Source organism: Paroedura picta, chromosome 6, assembly GCF_049243985.1.
Source record: "Paroedura picta isolate Pp20150507F chromosome 6, Ppicta_v3.0, whole genome shotgun sequence".
Lineage (NCBI taxonomy): Eukaryota > Metazoa > Chordata > Lepidosauria > Squamata > Gekkonidae > Paroedura > Paroedura picta.
In genome coordinates this window covers 26,096,417-26,122,553 of record NC_135374.1, presented here as the reverse complement: position 1 = coordinate 26,122,553, position 26,137 = coordinate 26,096,417, and the positions used below count along the sequence as shown (strand labels likewise).

The following is a 26,137-nucleotide window of genomic DNA, read 5'->3' as shown; positions in this document are numbered from 1 at the left end:
ATAATTTTTTCCTTATCTTTTCTCAAGCCTCCGTCTCTTATCTGCAAATCAATCCCATCTATCAGGGAACTATCTATTTATAACACTGCAATGCAGTACACAGTTACTACAGTCTCAACCCCTTGGGTTGGATCCAGCACAAATTTTCTGGAGCTCTTGTACCACCTGAAATGCAAGGAAAAACCACTTGCGTTAAGTCAGATTTATTGTATCTCCTCTTTTATTTCTGTTTGCGCAGGATCTTTTGCACCTAATTCCTGTATACTATAATATATAGGTTGAAAAGCATTAGGTGTCACCCGAGTCCATTTATGTTTCTGCTAGCGCTTCACTTGGATCCAAGCCATTGAAATCGATGGCCTAAGACTGGAGTAAATACATAGAATTGCACTGTAATCCTTTGGACTCATAAATGTGTTAATCAGTAAGCAGTAAGTTTTGTGCTTTTGGACTCAGCACATAAACACTTCAAAAATAAATTTGAACTCTCAAGTAGGGACAAAAAATAAGAAGATGGAAAATAAGGTAAGGTTGTTAAAAGGAAAAGTTGTACTCCTCTGCCTGCCAACTTCTGGTTGTTCTCTGGCCTTGACAACAAGTTCCCACTTTATGGAATGTGGAGGTGAGGGGCTTGGAATGTTCAGGAGACACTGGACATCTCTCGGTTTGCTTTTGTGAAGTTTAAGTTGCAGGCATTTTATTGGGGGGGTGAATTGGGGTTCTACTGTTACTTGAAAGTTTATAGTTACCGTATTTGCCGGCGTATAAGACAACTGGGTGTATAAGACGACCCCCCAACATTTCCACTCAAAATACAGTACTATGGGCCACTATGGGCACCTATGTCTACCCCAACTGAAGTGCACCCGGCATATAGGATGACCCCCCCCCACTTGGAGGCATGTTTTTCAGGGGGGGAAAGTAGTCTTATATGCCAGCAAATACTGTATGTATTTTATGTCGTCTTGAACCATGGGAAAAAATGGGGCATCAGAAAACAACAAAAAAGCCTTTTTTTAATCAAAGGAAATGAACCAAGAATTATAAAGGGGATCGTTTCTTGACAATATTTTGCTCTGATCTCAAGTCCTTTTGTTATCCATCACCTGAATGCAGCTTCACAGATCTGTTCCTGTTAAGTGCTGCATAACACAGATGTCAAGGGTAATTCCAAAGGCCATATGCCAATTGTTACAGACATTTGAGTAAACATTTCCCACATGGTTCTCTGGTTTTCTTATTGGTGCAATCTGTCCAAAGAGGTATGTCAGGATGTATGTGTGTCTATGACAGATGTGTATTTCTGTTAAAGGAAACATAACCTCCATGTGGGATGAGATGGTTTTTGTTTTAAGAAGAGCCTGGATGGTTTATGTGTCAGGTATGATCTTTTGATACTTTCCCAAGGAGTTTACTGGAATGCCGATAATTCTGCTGTTTGAATGATTGTTAAATGAAAGACAAACGGTCTAAGGTAATAGTTGTTGCTTGCTGTGGAGAGAGATGTATTAATATTATGTCAGTATTTCCCTCTTGTCTTGCCTTCTGCTGCTTGCTTGCAGTGAATATATTCTGTCTACTTTTCAAACGGCTTCAGATTCTGTGGGCCATTTTAAGGAGGGCTTCTGTGTAGAGCTAAACCAGGCCAAATGAGAATCCTAGTGTCTTCAGGAACATTTTCAGGAGCACTACATGCATGTGGTTTGTCATGAGGAAAATTTGGGGCTCGCATGTTCACGAATGAAACAGGATGAAGGCAAACTGATCTGTGTTGGTAATCTGTTAGTCAAGATGCTACAGCTTTAAAAAATCTGTTTGGTATCAGCTGTTGGCAAGTAGCTTGATTTATAGTGTTTGTGGTAAATTAGCTTGACAAATAAGAGCTCATCACTATTTAGATTTGATTTTGCAACAAAATAATGGATAAAATTAACCAATACAGTTTGTACAGCAAGGGGAATTTTCCAAATGGTTAAAACTGTTTTAAATTAAAAGTTTGTGAGATATGATCCAGGATTTTTCAGAAATCCCAAATTTGTTCAGGTCCAATAGACCCAAACTGAAAAATACTGAGAAAAAATATATATGGGTAAATCAAAAAAAAAAAAACAACAACAACAACAACAAAACTGAGAGGTGGTTTAGTTTGGTGTAGTGGTTAGGAGTGCCAGGTTCGATTCTGCACTCCCCCACATGCAGCCTGCTGGGTGACCTTGGGCTTGCCACGGCACTGATAAAACTGTTCTGACTGAGCAGTGATATCAGGGCTCTCTCAGCCTCACCCACCCCACAGGGTGTCTGTTGTGGGGAGAGGAAAGGGAAGATGACTGTAAACCGCTTTGAGCCTCCTTCGGGTAGGGAAAAGCGGCATGTAAGAACCAACTCTTCTTCTTCTTCTTCTTCTTCTTCTTCTTCTTCTTCTTCTTCTTCGGTGGTGTCCTTTGGTTCCTTTAAACTGGACTGCTCAAAAGAGGTCACAAAGGAGCTAATCCTGCATGGAGAACTCTCCCTGCAGGCTGAGATGGGGCTATTCTGGGCAGCCCATTTTAAACAGGACTGCACAACTAAGCCTTCAAAGTTGCCAATCCTACAAGGAGAACTCTCACACCCTGTTTAAAGTGACTGCACAAGAAAACCCCATAACAGCCCCTCAGTTACTGTTTGGGGTTGTTGGTAATTCCCACATATACCTAGGATCCACCCCCACCCCACCCCCGGTTCTCCTGAAAAAGTCATGTGCATATTTGGGGTGCTGAAATATACCTAAAAGTACCCATAGAATGTTTTTGGGATATATTTTTGGTTCAGGTAGACCCGAACACACACTCCATTAGGGACCTACATAGCTGTACATATCGCACATTGCAATTCACATTGCAGTTCTTTGCATTTAGCAGTTTATAAATAACATTGCCACTATTTCTGCAGTATCCACACTGCTCAGCAGTTACTGTAATTGACAATTAGCCTGAAGGATCAAGTTAAAAACATGCTGATGCATCAAAGAAATATCTGACTAATCTTTACTTTTAAATCTACCATAAAATATAAAAATAGGCCACAAGTGCATTAGTACTACAGTGAAACTTGTGAAACTTTAAACCAACATTGTAATTCAGCCTTTCTCACTTTTTTTACTGTTGAGAAATCCCTGAAACATTCTTCAGGCTTTGAGAAACCCCAGAAGTGACACAATTGTGCAGAATATGATTGGGTAAATGCCTACCTGGGGTGCCTCCCCTTTCCACCCCTCCAGGCCCATCATTGTCTGTTTTGGAAGGGGGAGGACAGGTCAATATAAACATATATGGCCATATCACCTGATAAATGCTCAATAATTTTTAAAAGTATATTAAAAATTAATTAACACCCATTCGGGAAAGCTTTCCAAGGTCATCAAGAAACCCCAAGGTTTCACAAAACCCTGGTTGAGAAAGCATAATTACTTGAAAATTATTATTTCATTTCTTACAATTATTTCTGTGATCCCCATTATAACTACTTATTATGTATTGCCATACCTCCCCCAACATTTTATGCTATAGTTTTTTCTTTGTGATCAGTGAGTTTCTTCAGTAAACTACAATTAGGAACTTTCATCACAGTTTTGGAATGGCTTATTTATTTATTTTCATATTTATACCCCAACACTCTTCAGGGACTAGTGGCGGCTTACAATTATAAAATTCCATAAATCAATAATACCCCAATAAAACCTCCAACAAACCCTCCAAGATTGGCAGCTAAAAATACTGCCTACCTCCTGACCTAGGGGTGGGGTGCAGAGATGTAAATGCCCAGTCTAAGGAGTAACCACCTTGATCTTGGCTTAATGCCAAAGAAAAATGATAGGCTTCACCAGTTCTCAACAGCTGGTTTTAGGTTCTTGCCAGCAATCAGTTATTTTATTTTGAAATTTGTAGGAGAGTCAGTGAAGAGCCTCCCCAAGCTACACTGAAAGTTTAGAGGCTGTAACTTAAACCCCCACCCCCCCAGGCCCCAGGCAAGTCAGGGAAAGCCAAAATTCCCATTAAAGTCAAGAGTGCCATTGACTTTAATGGGTGTTAAAATGCTTTGGATGCTTCCGAAGTGGCTTAATCTGAAGCCAAATCGGTCTGGATCAGACCCTTAGTGCACAAGCCTAATGGAACACTAAGTCTGTTTGACTTCCTCTTTGCAGGTACTGCTATAAGACAGCAATGGGACTTTTCTTATACTAAAAATTCCTAAAAAAAAAAAAAAAAGACCCCAAAATAAAATGTATTCTTGCTCAGTGTTTATCGCTATTAACAAATTGATTTTAGCATCCTTCTCAAATCAAAGAGGCCTATCTTGCTACTCTGAATTAATTATTTTATTGCCTATTCAGATTAACTACGGAATGAGCACAGGAGTCTAAAACAGCCACCTTAAAAAGAAATAACCCGACCATATTAAAAATATTCAATAAAAATGAAGCACAAGCAGAAATCTCAGAAAGAAGGAAGATGCTAGGGTGCCTATTGGGGGAAACGACACAGGACTGCATATTGAGAGCAAAGGCAGGGCATAAGCCTGGGCTCACACACTGATGCAGCTTTGTTCGTTATCCATTCCTGTTAAATGGGAAGCCTACTGTTGTTACAATATGGAAGATCAAACTTAATTGGGTATAAAATTGCACAATAATTAAATTGTCTGTAAATGTGGAGCATTCCAATTAAGTTTAACCAAATAATGCTGGAGACTTCAAGTATTAGCATAATGCTGGCACCATATGTCTGTCATTCCCTTTTGCACATAGCTGCCATTCTTCATCCTTGTCAGCTGCTCATGTTCATTCGCCAGATCATACTTGTGTCATAGCCAAACATTCCTAACAGCTGGCACAAGGCTGTTACAATGACACAGAGCTGGCTAAACATTTAAAAAACAGGCTACAGTTGGGCCCCTATACCAGGTAGAAAATCAGTTACCAGAGCAGCTGTTGGGCTGTGTAGTTTTGTAAATTAACTTTACTACTGATTTCTTGTCAGCATTTTAAATGACTCATTATATTGCTTTCTAGAAGACTGACTCAATCTTCTCGGAATCCTGTTTTTTGTTTGTAGGTAATAGAACTCTGGGGGAATTGATGTAGATCCTGTGAATATGGGAGCAGTTAAAAGGGCGCCATTTCCAGCTAAAGGAGTCGTTTTAGATTTGTTTAGCCATTTCTGCCTAGTAGTGTCAGCACAGGGTCACAACACCACTCTCCAGAGACTCATGAGTAGCAGGGTACCTCAGGGCTCAGGGCTCGACCTGGTACTTTTTAACATATTTATTAATCTAGATGAGGGGGTGGAAGGGCTACTCATCAAGTTTGCAGATGACACCAAATTGGGAGGACTGGCAAATACTCCGGAAGATAGAGACAGAGTTCAACAAGATCTGAACACAATGGAAAAATGGGCAAATGAGAACAAGATGCAATTCAATAAAGATAAGTGTAAATTTTTCACAGTCAGAGTAGTTCAGCAGCGGAATAGGCTGCCTAAGGAGGTGGTGAGCTCCCCCTCACTGGCAGTCTTCAAGCAAAGGTTGGATATACACTTTTCTTTGATGCTTTAGGATGCTTAGGGCTGATCCTGCGTAGAGCAGGGGGTTGGACTAGGTGGCCTGCATGGCCCCTCCCAACTCTATGGTTCTATGATTCTATGATTCATGCAAATGGAAACAAGACTGCAAGAGCAATCCTAAACCAGTCTACTCGGAAGTAAGTTCCCTTTATTTAGTGAGGCTTGCTCCCAGGAAAGTCTTCTCAAATTATATGTGAAGAGAAAACCCTGACATTGGAAAAACAGAATTAGTTTTGTGACCTTTTGCATTTTGGCCTATGTAACTGATTATAGAAATTATACATACAGATTTTTAAAAAAAATCACAGTCTGTATCTGGAATTGAGCTGACTCATACTGTCTTGATTGGGAACAAAGTTGGAGTCCAAAGGGTAGAAGCTTTTGTGTGCATGCACACTTCATCAAGTTGCTTATGGTGACCCTATGAATTAAGTACCTCCAACAAGCGGTATCATTAACAGCCATGTTGTTAACAGTCAGGAAGTGCTCTCCCTGAAATCTTAATTCTCAGGCAGAAACATAAGGGACAAGATGGTCCATCAGATACTTGGATCCAATGCCATGTAGAGATTTAAAGGTCAAAAACAACACTTGAGTTGGGCTCGGGAGTGGATCTAGTTATAATATTGGGGCCACATGCTCCCAGTAGCTGACCCCAACCAGCCTTCTAGCAACAGCATTCTGTGCAAGCTACTGTGATACTCTGCCCTTGCCTTCTAGATGCCCAGAGGGCTGCCCTCTCATAGGCAGGGCATTGCCCAGCCTTCCTATGCACTTTGGGTCCCAGAGTCAGGCAACTGGCTATAGCCAGCAGCTTGTTGAGCTTAAGACAGGGGCAGGATGCATGCACGGTGGGCCCCTGGTCCATTCCAAGCTCAAGGAGATCATGAAGTGGGGATGCAGGTTATGGCACTTCTTGCTGGCCTCCCCAGGGGCTGCAGGTGGCTGTCTCTGGAGTTTGCATTAGCCACAGCAGGGTCTGGTGGGGTGCCAGGAGGTGTGGTATCATCAGCTCTAGCTTCTTTGAGGAACCACAGGGTGCCTCCTTTGGGGTGAGTCACCAGAGTTTGACTTCTGGCCATTGACGGAGGGTCTCTGGGCATGGAGTCCCATTTGCTTGTACAGAGGTCCCTTGTGCAATAGCAGTGTCTCCGGGGAGAAGGCCAGGGTCCCTGGGAAGGAGGCCCAGACATGCCTCACCCCTTGGTTTCTGGTCTTCCAAGATGTCTTCAAAGGCCCACAACAGGTATCCAGAGTTGATGTGGCCTGTTCCAGCTCAATGGCAACCACTGAACATGAAAGATACCACTGTAGCACCCTAGGGTTATGGTCTTTCATGCATGCCATCCATTGCAATGGGGTGTGGTCAACTGCTAAAGAAAAGACGCTGTTGGCCATGTGGGCCCCAACAGCCCACTTGACAGCCAGAGCTTTCTTTTCCACTGTCACGTATTTCTGTTCAGCCGGATGGAGCTTCTGGCTGAGGAAGGGGATAGGGTGCTCTCCCTCTCCCTCCCCTTGTGCCAGTTTAACTCCTAGTCCAGTTCCAGAGGCTTCCATTTGCAATATAAGTGGTTTGCTGCAATCAGGGTTCTCCAGGCTATACCACAGGGTCTCAAAGGCTTGCTCTCAATCCCTTGTCATTGGAGTTGATTGGGCTGTCCCTTCCAAAGACTATCAGTCATGAGCTGGCTAGGGTGAGAAGGTTGCCACAGGGACTGCAGTTGACAGCACTTCTTCCTGTCATCCCCTTGGACCCCAGCCATCTCTGGGGTTTGCACCAGCCTCCACAGGGTCTGGGTTGGTGCCAGAGTCTTGATGGTGTCAGCAGTGCCCGCTGCTCCAGCTTCTTAGAGGGTCATAGAACCCCCCCCCCCCTTGCAGGTGAGTTGCCAGAGTTCAGCTTCTGGCCATTGGGGGGAATCTCTGGGCATGGGGTTGACCTCTGGGCAGAGGTCCCACATGCTGTCCTGCATGGACAGAGTCTCCTGGTCCACCAGGGTCCCCAGGAGGGTGCCCAGACATACCTCCAAACAGAGTGCATTGTAATAGTCCAGTCTAGATGTAACTAAGGCATGCATCACTGTGGCTAGATCTGACTGAACCAGGAACACATTCCATGCACCAGATTGGCAAAAAGCACTCTGAGCTACCACAACCACCTTTCCTTATGTGATGATCTATATGTAAATTGAAAAGATGAGGAGATAGTAACTGGTAAAATAAGATGGTAAGGAGATGGTAACTTGTAAAATGAACTTCCAGCAGTAAAACTAATACTTTTTATGTCTGAAAACAAATGAAGCTTCTAAACATATGTAGTCTGATTCCATTCATGTAAAGATTTATTCTCTTTTTAGATATCTATTTTTTTTATCTTGTCCTTTCTCCAGGGTGCTCTGGACAGTGTGAATGATCTCCCCAGTCAATACCATCAAAATAATCAAATGCATTCTAATATCAGTTGTCTGATATGAAATTTTATGCCAATAAAGGTACTCTGAATCTGAATCTGATATGAAAAGTTGCAAACAATTATCACAAATTAAATACACGTATGAAGGAACTTTAAATGTCCGATACAAATAATGCTGATAGCTTAGTATGGCAAATATGCGAGCATTCAAAGAATATGCAACATCAAACATTCATGAAGAAGAACTTAGAGGAGAATTTTTAGGGAGAAAATTTGTTTCAGTTCTAATGGAAACTAAGCTATCCATTAATGTGCAGCTAGATGTTGTGTGGAGGGCTCAGATACGATTATGTGTTCTGCACTAGAATAAAGAAAGTAAAATTAGATAAAAGCCAGAATGATTCTCTCCCTTGTCCATCCGTAATATGTTTTACAGCATATGGTGATGCACCAAGATGACAGAAAATAAAATACATCAGAAAATAATGGGACATAAACGCGATTGCAGATTTGTACATTTGTAAGTGACTGTGTTGCATTTACATTCCTCTCTTATGTTAGAGACCTGGAAATGGCTCAGAGAGTGGGGAAAATTAGATTTTAAAATAGGGCAAGATGCAATTAGGCACAACAGAGCATTAGTCAAAATTCACAAAATGGAATCTGCATCTGGGTATACAAGTGGAACTCTGGGAGTTATACAGGAATATGTTTTTTCCTGTTAGATCCTAACAAGATTAGCAGATTTTCCATTTCTTGTAATGGAACATCTTCCTTATATTAAACACGTGATCAGACATAATATCTGTAGCGGACTGATACATCAAAGTATATTCCACATTAAACAAAGTAGTTAGAAACCTACAGCCCACTCTGTTGATCTGTTTTCCTGTACAACCCTATATTGTACAAGAATATTGCTCAAGGTTATTCAAGGCTGCGCCAGAAGTCTGAATAACCATGATGAGCATGCTATTGTCAAAGCTTAGAAGCTAAACAGGGTGATCCCTGGTTAATATGTAAATTGGGAGACCACTAAGGAAAATGGGTTAGTATTCAAAGGAAGACAACTCCATGGTCCTGAGGATGCCAGGAGTTGGTTGCATCTTGATAGCACAGTTATTAGTACCGCAATGTGTAACAATCCTTTGTAAACACAGTTACTTGGAATACACTCCCATTTATTTTATTCATCAGAAAGCTCGAACAAATTTAGTGAGGCATATACTCCTGCTAAGGGCCAAACTTGACACGTAAGTCATCATACATTGCCCACAAGAACTGGCAGCCATATGCTTACTAGGGTCCCCATAGAGAACACCCTCCAAAATTGCTGCAGGATCTCAATTCTGGCTGGGATCATGGCACAGTAGGAGGTGAGGTTCCTGCCTCCCCCCTCCTGCTTCACCAACTCAAAACAGTGTTTTATTTGCCACATTGGATGGCTGCATATGCTTGCAATACTGACCTTGACTGACCAGAAATCTGCCTCAGTATAAGGCCAGTGAGGTGTTCATACAGTCCTAAGTATAATTACTAGATGACGGATTCCACTGAAATAGTTTTATCATGCTTACTTCTAGTGTATTTAGGATGGGGTGTCAAATACTACACCCCCGCTCACAGATCTTGGTTCAGCTACTAAATATGTGGTATCAGATCCTTTCAGCTTCAATGGGGCTTCATATTTATCATGTGCAAATTATGGCATAAGGAAGACTTCTTTCTGATGAGCATGATGACCTTCATCCTTACTAGGTGGTAAGACAAAAAAGAAGACATAAATCATGCATAAGAGTTATATTCACCTTAGAAATCAACAAGATTTTCAAGGTATAACCTTTTGAGAGTTAAAGCCCCATTTGTCTAACATGAGTACAACTGGGAATCTTTTTGTCCCAGTCAGAAGGTAGAAGAAGAAGAAGAAGAAGAAGAAGAAGAAGAAGAGTTGATTCTTATATGCCGCTTTTCCCTACCCGAAGGAGGCTCAAAGCGGCTTACAGTCGCCTTCCCATTCCTCTCCCCACAACAGACACCCTGTGGGGTGGGTGAGGCTGAGAGAGCCCTGATATCACTGCTCGGTCAGAACAGTTTTATCAGTGCCGTGGCGAGCCCAAGGTCACCCAGCTGGCTGCATGTAGGGGAGTGCAGAATCGAACCTGGCATGCCAGATTAGAAATCCGCACTCCTAACCACTACACCAAACTGGCTGCGAAGAATACATAATGTCTGTGCCATGTATTTTCATCTTTGTGAAAATCCTGCTTTATCATATACAAACAATGGCAATGGAAAGTATTGCTGAGTTGCAGTCGATTTATAGTGACCCCATAGGGCCAGCCTGGGCTAATACAAAGAGTAGCTTATTCAGATTAAAACAGAAACATTATTATGGAATGTTTTCATTTTGTAAGACTCCACTTAATTTTTTATCTGTTAAGCAACAGGTAATCTGAGATAAAATATGGTACGTGAATGGAGTTTAAGGGAGGTCAGGGCAGAAGGCCTGAATATTTCCATGGAATCAGTTTTGGAATACAAACTGAAAAGAGGGAAATGAAGTAAGAGCTACGTACGTTCAGTAAATAACTTGTAGAGTTTTAATTTGGCTGACCTTCCTTGCCCTCGCTTTAATCTTGGGACACTTGTTGAAAAGACAGGAGGAACACCCATTGATAACAATGTAAAACATTACGTATATTTACTAAATCTTTCCACTTGCTTGATCATTAGCCCATGATTTTAAGATGAAGTCATTAATATTGTGTACATGTAGAATTTATGGAGCGATTGCACTATAGGAGAGTCCTGACATGTTTTTAGCAAATACTTTCAGATACCCTGGGGTTATGCCCCTTAGAAATTTAGAGCTGTAATCAGATTCTTGCATGAACAGATTGCGTTAGAATTCAAACCTGATTATCTTCAAGATAGGAGAAAAGGTTAATTAAACTGTACATACTCAAAGAGTAGGGATCCTTGATGACCATGAGCCTTCCGGACTCTTAAGTATTTTAACAGTATTTTCCCCAGCTTAGTACAGAGACTGTTTTTCTTGCCACTGTGTCCCTTAAGAATCTTGTGTGCACCAATCATAGCAAAAGACAATAATAGCAAAGGGAACACGGAAGAAAACATGGAATTATAATGTGGTTTTTGTTCAGACAGATGACTCACAAGTTATGTAAGCCTCATCTGTCAAATCTGCTTTATACAATCTTGAATCTGCTTGCCATCCTGGGCATGTAATATATGGAACTTGTCTCTTTAAGAGAGAGGCTTAATGGGACTCTCTCTGTTCACATGAATGTTCATGTCTTCCTACAAGCCAGAGAGAAGACAGAATATGCAATAAGCAGCCATGGCTCCCAGGAAAATCCCAGACATTGTAGTGTCAACTAGAATCGTGCATTAGGAACTCTGGGATTACTTTTTTCCAGTCATTAGACCCATCAGAATGAGCATCTGAAGGACTCAATAAAGGAGTCCTCAATAAAGGAGATTTTCTGCCCACCAGCTCAAGCTGACCCACTGCTTGACTTAGTTGGACCACTGGCAATATACTCCAGATGGGAGAAAAGAAAACCACCATATCATGTGTTCTCTCTGCTTGTTCTGACCATCGTGAACTCTAAACCAGTTCTGCTCCAATAAAGGTATAGAAAGCCAGGATCGGTTCTTTGCTTTAGGGAAGAAGCAAGAAGGGGGAAATTAATTAATGGATGGGGAAATTAGGCAGCTGTGAATATGCATTTTGATGCAGATCAGAGTGTACATTTCACTGAAAGCAATGCACCATGGAAATACATGTGTGGGAATACCACAAGTCATCAGGAGAAAATTACAAATTTACACCTGTAGATAATACTTTATACTGTATACCACTTAGTTGGTGGAGGCATAAAATAGTTTTGGAAACAGATAATGATCAATCAAAATTTTGTACAGGTTTCTTTTGTTAGCTCAGAAAGTGATATTTTGAGACTTGTTACTGTTGAGCTGATATTAAATATATATGTTTTTTTCCCCCTGTAAACTGGGCCGCAGCCGGCTCACAACTTCAGTTCACAGGGAGAGCAAATCTGGAAGATTTCAACTGACAGAGGTATATAATTTCAGGCTTGTGATTATCGGCAGGTACAGGACTATGGGAGAAGAACAGAAGATGTAGAAGCTCAGGCATTAAACAGGTATGGCAATCCACTACTGGCCAGTTTCTGCTCTTCTCAAGAACAGCTGTACAAGATAAGCTCTTCCATGGGATATTGGTGGACCAAGTGCTTGAGAGAGCAGTAGCAGACCAACTCTGAAACATCTTGGATAACTCCCTTTTCATTCTTGTTTTAGGCTGGGCTATGACTCAGCTGGCTTTAGCTGAAGACCTCCACCTCAGTGAACATACCTCTTTCTTGCTCAACTCGAACTTATCTGCAACCTTCAGTACAGTAGCTTATACCATCCTATTGGGGAGCTTGGAGCCAGAAGCAAGTATCAGGGTATATACACTGAACTGGTTCAAATAATTCCTCAAGACTCAAAGGGTTTCTATTAGAAACCAGAGTTATCACCAATGTAGGACCTAACCTGTGATGTTCCACAGGGCACAGTTCTATCCCCCATGCTCTTCAGTCTCTACATAAAGACTTTGAGGCAAATCATTCATAACGTTGGGGCTGGTTGTGAATGACATTTAATTCCATATCCTGGTAATGCACTGGAGGTCCTAAATTGCTGCCTGGCTGCTGTGGTAAATTGGCTGAGAGTGAGCTGACTGAAAGCAAACCCAGAACAGAAAGAGGTAATGCTGGTTTGAGAAAGCAGAAATCTTGAAGGACACTGTGAAGCTTGGGAAGCTTTTGATGGAGTTCAGCTGACTCTTGCTGATTTAGTTAAGAGCCTTGGTGTTATTATTGGAGAAACAAGTTAATGGATCTGCAAAAAAAGGGCTATCTCTCAGTGCCGCTTAGCTCATAAGATGGTCCCTTACCTTGATATGGATAATCTGAGCACCTGGATCCATGCCACAGTGATATCTAGCCTAGACTACTATAATGCACTATAAATAGGTCTTTCCTGAAAATCAGTTAAGAAACTCCAGGGGGCACAAATTCCTGCAATTCAGCTATGATAGGGAGCTAGACAGAGCAGGCATATGACTCCCATTCTACAGGAATTCTACTGGCTGTTACTGGCCTCAGTTTAAGATACTGGTTATCTCACACAAAGCCCCTCATGGCCTTGGACCTCATAATTATCCAACTGTCTCACCCCCTGTGCTCCACCATAAGAGCTTCACTAATCTGAGCAAGGTCTTCTGCTGCTACCAAGCTGCAAACAGTCAAAATTGCCCATACATATGCTTTCCCCATGGTGGCCTCAACTTATGGAAATGCCTGCCTGAGGAGGTCAGTCTCCTGGCTTTCTGTCAACTATGCAAAACTGAATTATTCATGGGAGCTTTTCTATACAGGCAATGGAGTGGAGCCACAATAAATGATTCACAGTTATGTGGATAAAATTATTAGGGACTGTGGTCTATACTATTGTATTTATTTGACTAAAAGAAGGATCCTAGTACATCATTTTTCTGTTATGTAATGTGCCAATTATATACTGCTGGTTTTCTTGACTGCTGTTTTACTACTGAGCATTTTATTACTGGGATTTTATTAACCATTGTCCACCTTAGGCAAGGTTTTTTGGATAAGAATGATTTAAATAGTTCAAATAAAATGCATTCATCGGTGCTGAATAAAATAAGGATTAGCAGAATTACTTCTCATGTTCTGACCAAGTATAGTTTATTTCATAGACAGAATTGCTACATACCATGATGAGTAAGAATAGAGCAGAAAGTCTGCAATCCTAGGAACCATGGTCCTGAAAGATTTAAGAATGTAAGAGAAATGGTTCATCCAATCCAGTATTCAGCCAGGTGCCATGGAAGACCTGTCAGCAATCTATGCCATAATCTGGTGCAAAGGGGAACACAAGTGTATAACACAGGAGACACTGGTTCTATGGTCAAATCTTCAGGTGGGATGCATTCTTAAGATTAGTCATTCTCAAATCTCAAAAGGAACAAATTAATTAATTTTACCTCTCCTTACTGTCAGCACTGGATTAATGACTATCAGATGTGCAGTCTGATGTAGGGAATATCCCTTCTGCCTTTCTTGGAGATCCATTAAAAGGCACATGAAAAGTGCTACTAAAGATATTGCCAAGAGGAAAGAAAATATTGGGCATGTTAGCTTAGGGTTCTGTGATAATAGGGGCTTTTCTGCATGCGATAAATATAGGGAAATGCTTACCTTGTGAAGACGCTATATTCCAGCCACTCCACATGATGTTGCTAACCTCCCGCATCTGGCCAGGAAACTGCTTGCTACATCTGCCATTTTAAAGCACTAGTTGTGGAATCGCATAAAGTGGATTCACCAAACTAAAAGCACTTCCCCCCAGAGGACAACCAGCAGGCCACCAGCAAAAGAAAGGTATGGAGGCAAAGAAGCACTATATCCACCTCCAGTGTCCCACTCTTGCACCCGCTCCCTCTCCCTTCTTCTGGGGGATGGGAAGAGCTTTTTTAAAAATAGAGACGCTTGGAGCAAGGAATAGGCAGACACACACATTGGCTGAGATAGTCTAGGCTTCTATGAAGGTTTGGGTAGGTGTTTAAACTAATAAATCTTTTTTTTTGTAAAGCAATCACCGGAAGTTCATCTGTCAGTCAGCCATGCCGGGACTGGCTGGCCAAAGTGATTGACACTGGTAAAGCAGGAAAAGCACCCAGAAACATGCGAGACAGTCAAGAAGTGTGGAGTGCCAGTAAGTCGCAATTATTTCTCACACTTTGCAAAAAACAATTGAGTAACTGTTGAATAATAACTGGTCAGATTGAAACATGAAATAAAATATTGTTTTAACTCAGATGCAATGGGCTTTTGCAGCCAAGATAAAGAAATATGTTTTTAATGTGAATATTAACCATAAAATGCTTCTCATTGAGGACAGAATTTTCAGCATGTAGTAATCTTATTTTTTTAATCCATTATAGGCTCATAAATGCAACCTTAAATGGACTCTGGGGAATGGTAGAGGACAGGAAGGCCTGGAAGATCATTGTCCATGGGGTCGCGATGGGTCGGACACGACTTTGCACCTAACAGTAACAAGGCTCATAAGGGTTCATTTCAGGCTGTATAATTTTGAGGACATAATCTATTGATTGTGTTCACAGTCAGTTCCAGAAATGGGATTTTTCATCATCAGGTTAGGTGGCACCATAAAATCAGAACAAATGATGCATTCAATCTGAAACTGACTTCAGGTGCTTTGAGTCAGAGATAGTCAACCTGTGGTCCTCCAGATGTCCATGGACTACAATTTCCATGAGCCCCCATCAGCGTTTGCTGGCAAGGGCTCATGGTAATTGTAGTCCATGAACATCAGGAGGACCACAGGTTAACTACCCCTGCTTTGAGTAATAAAAGAAGGTAAAATGTAAGGGGCCTGACACGGAGTGTGAAGAATCAGGTCACCACTGTATTTTTAGAAGTGTGTGTTTTTGTTCTTTTCCAGCATGCTTACACTTTTTCCTCCCACTCTCTCTTTTTTTCTGTCTGTTTCTCAAAATAATTTGACCGGTGCTTGCAGAAGGCTGTTTTAGCCTCAGGTATTCTCACACATACTTCTGTTGACAGAGTTCCTGGATGGCAAGCAAGCAAGCAAGCTGAAATGCCTTTTCTTAAGTGTCTATTCATGTCCCTTTCTGTACCACCCCAACATTTGGAAGATCCTTTAAGCTGATGAGTTCTTGCAATTGCACTCCTAGAAAAATTGGATTTGGGGTTTTCATATGAAACAGGTAAAATTATCATAATAAATATTATTCACATTCTCTTGGTTTAAATTTCTCTGTTCCTGGTTCTTTCATTATTTTTTAAAAAAATAGTGCTTTAAATAATCTGCAGCCATTAAAGGCAGTATAAGATAATCAGAAGCTACCTTGGGAGCTTAAATCCATTAAGTTAAGAGAGTTTTATTTCCCTCATCACTTTTACTCTTCAGAATAATAGTGTCATGACAACTGCCATACTTGAAAAGTAATCATTCATAAATAATAGTTTTACTAGAAAATAATTGGTTTTACTTTAAACAGCAAATAAAGAAGGTGAAATCACGTTTTGTAAGAGATGAAATTAATATTTTGTAATGGTTCATTGTAATATTTAACGGATAAATATGATGTTTACATTAGGTATTATTCAAAACTTCATAGACTATAATAGAAATGTAGGATGTACAGGTCTCTCCATAACAAATATGTATAATTAGGCAATTTTACATATGGTAGCATGTACTTCTGCATATATCTTTTAAGAATCAGATTACAAAGCTATATGATACTGTAAGAGTCTACTTGCATTCTCAGAAATATCCCCAGAATTGAATATTTTGTCCCAAAGGTAGGAAAGAAACTAAGTAAAAATATTGTTCACATTGTTTTTATATACAGTATTGTAAATACAAAACTACTTCACAATTTTTTCCAGAATCCTTCCAACTGGTTGCATTGCCTTAGAAGCTTTCTCAGTTTTGTAAGTCAGTCCAAAGTATGCTGATTGAAAAACTATGCAATTACACATCTTGTTTTCTTTTGGACTGTAAGCCATTCCCAGAGTTTCCCCTTAGAAAAATATACATGGATGGTTCATGAAACAATATACAGTCCACGTCTTACATGTTTGTTACAGAAAATACAGCTGTGCACACAGAGCAGTCAGGTTTGCCAAGTAACGTCTACAGCCATTTCTATTTAACCCTGTTTCTGTCTTCATGAAACCTTCAGAAATGCCATCCTGGTCTGATGGAGAGACAACATGAAGTAATAGTTAGAGGTTCCCAAAAGTGAGTGGTACCGCCCCCTTTGGGGTGATGGAAGGATCCAGGGGGGCAGTGAGAAATTTGAGACAGTAGGGGAGCAACAGTCAGACTTTTTCTGCTATGGCTGTGTTTTCCTAGCAAGAGATGTTCCAAGGTGGCTTGCCATTGCCTGCCTCTGGGTAGTAGTGACCCTGGACTTCCTGGGTGGTCTTCCATTCCTGTACTGATCAGGGCTAACCCTGCTTAGCTTCCTGAAGAAAATGAAAGCTTCAAAAGGTGAGCTGGATAGGATCATATTCCTACTGAGCTTCTTCCCCTCTTCACACTCTGTCCTTCCCAGGCTCCACCACAGAGCGCCAGGAATGGCTTAACCCAGGGTGGGCAACCTTACCACAAAAGTAAGGAAGCTAGAAGCTTTGGGAAGCTGGAAAAGCCTTCTCCTGGCCATGGGATTTTCCATTGCCTGCTTCTCTCTCTGTGTTTCTTTCCCTATCTGTTTTTATCCTCAGTGAGGACCCAAAGTGGCTTTTACAAAGATATTTTTTTCCAAACTAAAATATGTCCGCTTCACAACAACTAAAAAATAAATGTAGGCAATATAGTATGTTTTGAATTTGCAATAGACCTAACACCAGGAAATACATGTGTGCTCATATATGGGGGGAGGGGCCATTAGGGATGTGGCCTGGGAGCCAATGGGGTGAAAGCCTGAAAAAATCTGGGAACCACTGGGTTAGACTGTTGGACTAGGATGTGGCAGACCCAGGCTCTAATCCCCATGAAATTTTGTTAGCTGACCTTGGGCCACTGTCAGCTTGACAGAGAGGTTGTGAGGTTAAAATGGAGGACAGCACTACAATGTAAGCTACCTTGAGCTGAAAGACAGGGTGTGAATGAACTAACTAAATAAAATAAACTACAAACTTGCTTTATATTTTTAAAAATCAGTTCTCAGAAAACTTAATGCACAAGATCACATTCTATTTTTATTCAGAACCATGGCATGGTATCTGATTAAGTATATATTAAACTAGGCAGCCTCTGCGAATAGTTGGAGTCCTTTAGGTAAAAGTTTGAGATTACTTAATTTTGAAATATTTATTTACTTTTACAATTTCTAAACAAACAATTTTAATTTCAAGCACAAAGAAATTTCAGATAGTTTTTCTGCTTCTGCAGATAACAACAATGGTACAAACCTCCGAGAAACACAGGAAGAATTCTCAGCATAAGGAGTTAAGATTCATATGTCATCTAGAAATGAAATGGAACTTGGCCTATCCTAATGGAGAAAACTTGTAGAGATGGAAACTAAACTTTATGATCAGGAGAATACATGGTCTGATTCCACACCTGGTATAACTACCAAGTTACTTAAGACTTCAAAGATAAAGGATGAAACAGAAAGGAAAATTCAACATGGTTCACAGGGAACTAATTCAAGTTGTTCCTGTGTGTCTTATTTGATATACAGTGAGACACTTTTAGAATTTAGCATGGTTGTTGGTCAGTGTTCCATTGATGAGCATCATGAGGAAAACCAACTGGATGAAGAATTAAGGGATGCCTTAGACCAGGAGTAGTCAACCTGTGGTCCTCCAGATGTTCATGGACTACAAATCCCATGAGCCCCTGACAACAAATGCTAGCTGTGGCTCATGGGAATTGTAGTCCATGAACATCTGGAGGACCACGGGTTGACTACCCCTGCCTTAGACTACAAAACAACAGATAATCCAAACAAGCCTTCCCAGCATCTTTCTAGACCACATTCAGATAAGAAAGCATGAAGAACTCATGAAACCAGTCTTTTGAAATTTAAGCTAAAGTATCTCACTTGTTCAGATTTTAAAGGGTCGTCTCACAGAACTAGTCCTAATTTTCAGTTTGTTAAGACAGCAGATTTAGAAGCATCTTCATCAGAAGATGATGATGTTTTCATGGAGCTCCCAGTGAGGGAGGAAGTTTTGGAAAACTTGCACAAAACGTACGTTTCTCAAACAAACGTTTGAGATGTCTAATACAGATGTCTTCTTTGTAATGGTTGACAACAAGCATGAGGAGAAGAAATGGAATGTATGCAAAACAACTCTCCGGGTAAGATAAGATGTTTTCATGTAATAAAAAGGGAGAAACGAATGTTAATGGTTTTCTATTTTAGCTTTTGCCTGTGCAATTCAGACTTGTTAGGTTGTCATAATCAAAGCCTAGATTATGGGTTCCCCAAATGGGTGGTATGCCCCCTGAGGGCAGTGGAAGGATTCAGGGAGGCAGTGAGGGATTTGGGGGCAGAAGAAGAATTGGTTCTTATGTGCCAATTTCTCTACCCAAAGGAGGCTCAAAGCGGCTTACAATCCCTTTCCCTTTCCTCTCCCCACAACAGACACCCTGTGAGGTGGGTGAGGCTGAGAGAGCCCTGATATTACTGCTCGATCAAAACAGCTTTATCAGTGCTGTGGCCAGCCCAAGGTCACCCAGCTGGTTGCATATGAGGAAGTGGAGAATCAAACCTGGCTATCCAGATTAGAAGTCCACACTCCTAACCACTACAACACTACCTCTCACACCAAGCTGGTTCTTGTATGCATACAAAGGATCCAGTGTTCAATTCCTAACATTTCCATATAAAATGACCTTAAGTAGCAAGCCTGGGACTCTATCAATTGGAACAGACAGTACTCAGCTAAATGGAACAATGTAGAATATATTTAGTTTAAGAAGGGTTCTGATTGGCAGTGCCATCCTAAACCTGGATTTGGACATATGTAATATAGTACTGTCAATCTCTCAGCATCTTTTATTTAGAACAATTTGGATCAATATCTATCTGGAAACAACCCCTGGGGGGAATGTTAACTCACTGCCCCAGTGTCTTACTTTAGTACAATTTGGGCCTTCTTCACCTGATTTGAAGTAACACCGTGGCTTCTCTGCATCTTGTATAGATGTTATGTTATGCTCAGTGTAAAGCAGATCCATGTATTTCTGATCTTCCACATATATAGTGGATGTTTGGTCTAACAGCATATTTGAATATATGTGGGATTGTATATGCAGATGTAGGGAACAGACTAAACAGTCAAGTCTAGGATACTGAAACTGTGACCAAAGAGGTCATCCACTCCATTATTGTTTTGGTACAGACAACATGGTTTAGCTACATTCCAGAAGAATGATATTTCATATATTTTATATACCAACGATATTTCATTGTACCATCATTGCATTAACCCATAACATTAAGCCTTCATTATATTAACCTTACTCTCTAGCACTAAATTAAGCATGATTCTGTTCACTTCTGCCTGAGTTGTCAGAATGACTCCCTTTTGGAGACATTTTCCTTTCGGGAAGTAAGGGATGGGCATTAACCAGAAAAATGTGGCTTGTGGTTCAACCACAAACTGAACTATGAAATGAATCAAGCCAGGTTTGTTCCTGAACCGGTTCATAGTTCATGACCCCACAACCCCTTAAACATGACAGAAAGTCTGAAGAATACCTAAATGACAGGGAGCACCCTACTTCCTCCCACTCAGATGGTTCAGCCTGCTCCATGCTGCTCATTTCACAGCCCCCTAGTTCTTGCAATTGACACATCTGATAACTAGAAATTCAGCTTAGGTAACTGCAAATGGCACCGTTTATTTGAATTGCACAAGACTTGAAGGAAACTTATTTGTGGACTGCATAATAGCAGCAAAGGACCAATAATGTAAACAGGAGCAGAGGAGAGAGAGCAGTCTATATTAACTGATTTCCAGGTTGAATTAGACAACTGTAAAGTGAATTACTTGTGAAGCTGGTTCTGCAATTAAGTAATGAAGAATGACTGCAGGTGGGATCATGCAAGGTATTATGTTGCAGAAGTTGTAGCCTTAGGCTCAAGTAACTAAGTAATAACTCTGCCTTTTGGAAAGTTTTTAAAAATCCTATGACTTACATTTAAACTATTCAACTGCATTTTTGCTTTGATACTTTTAAATTACCAAAGGATTAAGGACCAAATAAATCACAGGGATAATTTCTTGGAAATAATGGTAGCAAGACACAAAGCAAATTAGTAGTTTATTAAATTCCCAAGATATAAATACATGAAGCCATATAGCTACGATTGGTTCACTATGCAGTAGCAAAGATGTCCAATCTTTTGGACATATTTTTATGTTCTTTGTAGTCTACCTTTTTCACCGGGATTCAAGATGGATTACAAAGAGTGAATTAATACAGTCAGCAGGATGGGGCATTCAAGAATCACTTACGTAGGATTACAACAGTCTTTCTCAACCAGGGTTTCATGAAATCCTGGGGTTTCTTGACCTCCCTGGGTTTCCTGAATGGTGGGAGTTCATGAATTTGTATGTATTTTTTAAACATTTATTGGGTAATATGACCATAATATGGTCATGTCGACCCATCCTCCCCTCCCCAAATGGCCAATGATGGGCCTGGAGAGGGGGGGAAGAGGAGGAGCCATAGGTGGGCATGTACACAGCTATGTTTCCCAATCATATTCTGCACAATCACACCACTTCTGGGGTTTCTCAAAGTGTGAAGAATGTTTCAGGAGTTACTTATCAGTAAAAAAAATGGAGAAAGGTTGGATTAGGATTATAGAAGTATGAAACCAGCCTGATTTTTTTTAAAGAAGCATGTAGTAACATGATACATTAAACAATGTAAAAAGTATATTGTAGGATTCTACTTGCAACAAATTATACATAGTTGTATAGACCACAGTCCCTATCATTTATCCCAGAAACCTGGTAAACCATTTTGTACAATGCAACCCAATTAACTGTTTAGAGAAGCCCTCTCGAATAATTTCAGTTTTGCATACTTTGAAGAAAGCCGGGAGAGTACATGTCTTCCTGACCTCCTCAGTCTGGCCATTCCATGAAGTGCAAGACACATGTGTACAGACAATTTTACCAGTTTGCAGGTTGGCAGCAGCAGAAAGACCTAAGATGAGCAAAGCTGTTATGTTAAAACCAGTACTGAAGGTTGTCTTGTATGTCCCTTCCCCTTCTATGTCCCATATCAGAGACAAAATATTATGGGGAATGTTAATATTTAATCCTGTATTTAATGCTTAATTGTTAAATTTCATATTAAGTTTAAAAAATCATGTTTTTGTAATTGATATGTATTTTATATTACTGTAATCTGCCATGAGTCAGGAACTCAAAAGTTGAGCTGTAAAACAATATAAAAATAAAAATATAAAAATAAAAACAATATAAAAATAATAACGAATAAAGTGCCCCAATATAATGTTGAAAACAAAGTAAAAACTATACAGATCTAACTGCACATGAACAGACCAAAACCCTCATGGGTCTTCCTCAGTTGTCAATATTATTATACAATGCACTCCTATCTAAAACCAATTCTGAAGTTTAGCTGGGTGGTCAAGGGAAATCTGTTTAGTGTAGCCGCAGAAATACTTCTATAGTATTTCTTTTTGGGGCTCACTTTCTAAGACACATAATGTCTAGGACCACCACTCTCAGCTATTGTCTTATTCTGCATAGAGAGTGTATTATATGTGTGTCAGAAAAAAGCCCTGAGTCCCCAGAGATAGAGCAGAATAAAAATACCCAAATAAAATGTAAGAGATCAAAACCATGAAGGGATTTGTATATGATTCATCAAACAAAATTCATCAAAAAGCAAACTGTTACCCAACTCTGTCTCTTTTTTGCCTCCACTGAAAAACCAGTCTGGTCTTTGAGATATTTCTCAATTTTCCAAAATGGTTTTGTCCCAAACTGTAGCTTAAACTTTGCACCCATATATTCTGATCAGCTCTTACCTATGATAGCTACACACTAAGCCAGTTAGTTTCTAATGTACCACTAAATCCTACTCCTTTTCTATAACATACAAACTGCTAATATAAATACCATTGAAAGAATACTCTTTCTTATAGTGACATCTGTTTGCTTATATCAATAATGCCTCAGAACATGCTGCAAGAATCCTAATGTGAATTGTTCATCAAAAAAACAAAACAAAAGCAAGTTGAACCATTTTATTTATTTATATATTTTGGGTGTATGTGGTTAAAAACTATGCAACTCCCTTTGAGGATAAAAAAAAAGGCTTGTTCAAAAGAACATGATGAGTGATTACCTTGAGGTTTGTCAGTTACCTACCAAACATACTGAAAACAGGGTGTCCCATGGTACAAGATGAACAAATAACCGGAGTTCATCACTGTTCATTCTTGTTCCCTGCTTTCAGGTCATGAGTATGCAAGTCCAAGGCAGTGTCCCCACAGCACATTTTTTACTGAATGAGAGATACCCTTCACTGGTTAACCCCAAAAGGCTTGTAAAAATGGGGAGCAGTCCTAAGCAGGTCTATTCAGAGGTCCCATGTTATTCTATAGAGTTTAATGTCAGGAAATCATATTTAGGGCTGCAGCAATAATTACCCAGTTCTATTTTTCTGCATGAAAATATAAGACTGCAGGCCCAGTGGCAGGGACTCATCATGCACAGATGCAACAGCCTGGCTGGAATGAAAGAAGAGGATTAATGATGCTTTTACAACTTGTTGTGCTACATTAATTGGCTTTTTTTTACAACATGTTACTGCATCCTGAAGCACTTTGGGAACATGATAGCTTTGTTGAGTGCTTGCTAGGACACCTTGTACGAAAAATGACTCGCAGAAAAATGCCATGAATATCAAAGATCATTTCAATGCATCATTCTCCAGATGCTATTAGGGTGCTTTTAAAAATGATAATGTAAATTTAACACCAAACATTTTACAAAACACCCACAGTAGAAAATGAGTTGCATAATTGAAATTGGAATTTTAAAAGACCAGAATAAACAGTTTGCTGGGTTTCGGGTGGGCAGGGGGACAGTACAAATCATATCTGAACACGTCCTGATGATTTCTGATTGAAATGCCACCTGGAACATTCTCTTAATATATCTTGCACTTGCCCAAACACACTGTGTATAAAAATCATAAATCTGCTGTGCAAAAACCTTGATAATCTGACACAGAGCTGCAACAGTATTCATGAAGGTCCAATCTGTATTTGACACTGTATTTTTCAGATGGGAAGAAATTCTATAGCATGTTTATTTTGCTACCACAGTGAATTCTGTGGATTTTCTAACACCAAATTGTTCATTTTATGGGTTTCGTGGAGGAAATGAAGGCCTGATGGAGCCGAGGCCTTGGCAGACATTTTTACTATCATTGTTCACAGCCTCACAAATCACGCTCCTTGAATTACTGTCATTTTAGGCGATTCATTCTAGCACCGCAGCAGCAGCACAGGTCAGCACTCCCACAGATCATCCACATACATCAGGCAAAGAAATCTGCCCGCTTGGAAGGAAATACTCATTATTCAAGTCTTCAAAAAAGTTAGTCTATCTTATCACTCCAATAGTTGCTCACTGTCCAGTAAAATGTCTTTACCACATGCTTCTGCTCCCACCAAACCTCTGTCTGTTGATTAGCAGACTGAAATAAAACAGAAGTCCAGTAGCACTACAGAGACCAACATTTATTTTAACATCTTTTGTAGGTCACAGCTCACTTCTGATGTGCTCCTCAGTTGTTTAATGGTGCAGGAGATGCAGAAAAGGCTCTCTGGCTGCCACCTACTGGATTACTGACTACTTCTAGGGCCTTGGAAAATCCATCAGGAGTGAGTGCAATAGCAAAATGAACTCTTCCGATTTTTCTTCCAATCATCATAAACACGATCCAAGAAACAGCTTGATGGAGAATGTACAATGCTTTGAAACAAAGTCTGGTCCTTTCTCTGTGTGTGAGCATGCACGATGGTAAGACATGCTTGGCAAACAGAAGGCCCCAGGTTCAACTCCCTGCATCTCAGGTTAAAAGCCTTAAGTAGCAGATGATGCATGAGACACCGGCCAGAAACAATGGAGAGCTACTGCCAGTCCGAGTAGATAGTACTGATCTTGATGGCGTGATTCAGAATAAGGCAGATTCAGTCTCATTCAGGGCCCGATATCACATCACTTCATACCATAGTTATTAGGGACCACAGCCCCCAAAGTAAAGCTTTTATCAACTCATCCAAAATGTCTAAGGACAGGAGATTCCCCAGTACTGGAATATAACTGGATAGCTCATCTCATATTTTGTCTCACTGCCCCTACTGCTTTTGCCTAAGAATATTGATTTAAAAAAAATAGGCTTAACTTCTCACATCTCAAGGGACTCCCATATATGTAGACATACCAAGAGACAAACCTCTGCTCTTCTTAAGCAGACTGCTTCCCCCCCTTGGCCCCTTCCCCAGTCAAGAATATTTCATAGTCCCATAAACCAGAGGTAGTCAACCTGTGGTCCTCCAGATATTCATGGGCTACAATTCCCATGAGCCCCTGCCAGTGTTTGCTGGCAGGGGCTCATGGGAATTGTAGTCCATGAACATCTGGAGGACCACAGGTTGACTACCCCTGCCATAAACCGTTGCCCTTCCCCTAACGCAGGAAGAGAGCATTTTGACTCACAAGTCCCCAAACCCTTTAGTCATCTGCACCTTATTTTAAAAACGCAAAATTCTTTTATTTTATTTTAAACTTAGAAAACCATCAAAACCTGGCAGCACGTTACAATGAGGTTTGCAGAAACAGGCTTTATTTACAGCTGTTGGCTGCTTTTCCTACAAAGAGCCCTTTGAAGCGATCACAGAATTTAACCGCCCAGACCTCTCATTTTCCATGACTCGGAACTGAGGCTGCATTTTGCTTTGGTCCAACTCTGCTCTCTGCAACCTCTTTCGTGCACGCCCCGGGTCGCCTCAGGTCACCTCCCGCTCTTCCTCGCCCTTAACAATTCCGCAGGAGCCTTTCAAGCCCCTGGGAGAAAGCACCAAGGTCAACCCCGCTCCGCCGTCTTCCCCTCCCCCGAAACGTCACCTCTCCCCTCGAGCATCTTTCCTCCATCGCTGCTCCGCCCCTACCCGCGTGACATGGAAGCAGGCATGCGTGGAAGTTAGCGAGGAGCGCGCGCTGAACTGCCGCCGGCCCCACCGCCGCCCTTCGCGGGCAAGCGCGCGCACGCCAAGCAAGAAGGGCGGGGGAAGGAAAGGTGATGCGGGACGCCAGATGGCGCCACAACCTCGTAAGCTGAACGGCGAGTGCCCGTCCCAAAAGCACGCACACCCCTCCTACGTCAGCGCAGTAGTCCGCGCGCACTTTGCGTGGGGAGGGAGGCGGCGATGGCG

At 40.9% G+C, this 26,137-nt stretch overlaps 1 protein-coding gene and 1 long non-coding RNA gene across 16 annotated transcripts in view; one reads left to right on the top strand and one right to left on the bottom strand.

Annotated features, from left to right (window-relative positions):
* The window catches only part of LOC143839614 (uncharacterized), a 77,455-nt gene that overhangs the window by 18,769 nt on the left and 32,549 nt on the right, over window positions 1-26,137 (bottom strand). The gene's annotated exons all lie outside the window — the stretch shown is intronic.
* Window positions 453-24,658, top strand: LOC143839615 (uncharacterized). 14 transcript variants are annotated; one of them, XR_013231793.1, is made up of 5 exons: window positions 453-525; window positions 1,313-1,381; window positions 12,361-12,509; window positions 14,722-14,844; window positions 24,175-24,658. It is a non-coding gene; the product is annotated as an uncharacterized LOC143839615 (long non-coding RNA). The 14 variants fall into 14 exon arrangements; XR_013231788.1 differs by lacking the exons at window positions 12,361-12,509; window positions 24,175-24,658 and adding exons at window positions 15,720-15,883; window positions 18,082-22,258; XR_013231791.1 differs by lacking the exon at window positions 24,175-24,658 and adding an exon at window positions 15,720-18,054.